Source organism: Austrofundulus limnaeus, unplaced genomic scaffold, assembly GCF_001266775.1.
Source record: "Austrofundulus limnaeus strain Quisiro unplaced genomic scaffold, Austrofundulus_limnaeus-1.0 Scaffold0, whole genome shotgun sequence".
NCBI classification, from domain to species: Eukaryota; Metazoa; Chordata; class Actinopteri; order Cyprinodontiformes; family Rivulidae; genus Austrofundulus; species Austrofundulus limnaeus.
The window spans coordinates 8,178,912-8,180,938 of NW_013952402.1; the positions used below are offsets into that span (position 1 = coordinate 8,178,912).

The 2,027-nt window shown below is 36.0% G+C and overlaps 1 protein-coding gene across 2 annotated transcripts in view; it reads right to left on the minus strand.

Moving 5' to 3' along the window:
- Positions 1-2,027, minus strand: part of LOC106513128 (protein FAM53B) — a 24,848-nt gene that overhangs the window by 19,901 nt on the left and 2,920 nt on the right. The window lies entirely within an intron of this gene.

The following is a 2,027-nucleotide window of genomic DNA, read 5'->3' on the forward strand; positions in this document are numbered from 1 at the left end:
AAATAAAAATAATAATAATTATAAAACATGCTGATGGACTGAAAACTCAGGATAGCTCAGAGCAAGTTCTTACACATGACTCTGTGAAAATTTGACATCTTTGTATTCAAGATCATCAGGTCACACTGGCTCCATTTTCAAGTTCAAACTTGCACAAAGAGACACTTTAGGAGGATGTGAAACATCAAGTGTCACAAGTTAGTTACACAAATCTAGTAAASATGTAACGTGTCCCTTAAGGTGTCGTTTTGTGCTGTTGTGTGTTACGCAGAGAAATTTTCCTAAGTAACTGGGAAAAAAATTGAATCTACTCAGAAAGCTCTAAGGCAATAAAACTACTATTTATGTGGAGACCATTTGATTGCACTTGATCTCCTGATCTCATTAGACAAACAGTAAAAGAAAATTGCCAGCTAAGAAAAGTTTTATAGAAGAACACATAAAAGTTTTGCAACTAGCTTGTCTTGGTGCAAGTTAAATCATTAATCTCAGGTAAAGTTTAAAAATGCTAATAATAACATTTAACTAAATAAGATTTGGTTCTGAAMACCAAGTTAAACACACACAAGTTGTTTTTTCTATCCTCGTGGGGACTTTGTATTGACTTCCATTAATCTTTCAGTCATTTTTATAGCCTAACTCTAACCCCTTACCTTAAACCTAACCACCCCAGTACATATCTGACCCTAAATAACCTCACTTTACACTTTGGTCCAAAACCTAACCTCATGGTGGCCAGGTGTTGGTCACCATGAGGAGAATTGGATACCCACAAGACTGTTTGACTGGAAAATGGTCCCCATGATGTAGCAAAGACATGCACACTCACACACACATCCTTGTACTTGCATCAAACTGAAGACTTTGTATTGAATTCCATTCATTTTTGTAATTGCATTTATTCCTAACCCAGACATTTCCCCTAACCCTAACCTTAACCTTCTAAACCTAACTAGTAGAGCGTAGCAGAACTGCAAAAAAAAAAGTGAGGACCGGGAAAATGTCCTCACCTCCCAAAATTGTCCTCACTTAGTTGGTTATAAACATGACGGTCCTCACTCTGCAGCAAAAACAAGTACACACACACAAATCTATTTGGGATTTCTCTGCACACGAAAAGGATACAAATGGATTAAGTCTTATGCTAAATGTCACCGGTATTTATTGAACCCCAGCAGGAATCAGTACTGATGTAAACTTGGCAGTCAGGTGGGCGAACACGCTATTTTTTTAAACCAGTCTCCCATTTTACCATTAACCACAGTGGCTGACAGCTCAATTTTAGTTTTACATGTTGACTTTCATGATATTGTTAAAAAAAGAAAAGTGAAAAATTCACACGGAAAGTAGCGCCTTTGAGACACTGTGGTCCACCTCAGCTTGTGGGATGGCACATTGCCATCCCTTACTATATTGTAACAGGAAATAAAATGAATTACCACACAATTCCTACAATAGTAAAAGAGCCCATAATTGTGGTTTATTATACTTTTATACATAAAGATGATCACATCTTATGTTAAAGTGCCAGTGCAGTAGAAAAATAATGTGATGTATAAAAAATGGTTTGTTTCTTCTTGATGAACATGAGTTACCAGTTTTTTTTTTTTTTTTACGGGAGATTATAGCAGCAAAAAGCAAGCTCATTATTATTTCTCAACATTAATGGAAATCCTTCAACATTCAACATTAACCAAAGCTTTCACTTCTCTCTTTTATTTATATTTTTTACAAGGAAGTGCAGGTGGGATGTTGTATCACAAGAATAGGTTTATGGAAAAGCCAGGCCCACTCTAAGTCATTCAGACAGGAAATACATGATGGGATGAATGTCGTTTCAAGCCTATTCAAAATAGCTTATGGAAATAGAAACACTGTGGTCATTCATAATAATAATAATAATAATAATAAAAAGATATTACAATGGCACAAAGAAGCAAAATGCAAAATACTGGCTCACCTGGATGATGGGGGTGGGGGGTTTCCAGGAGAAAATACGTTTTGCACACACACAATACACTGTAGAC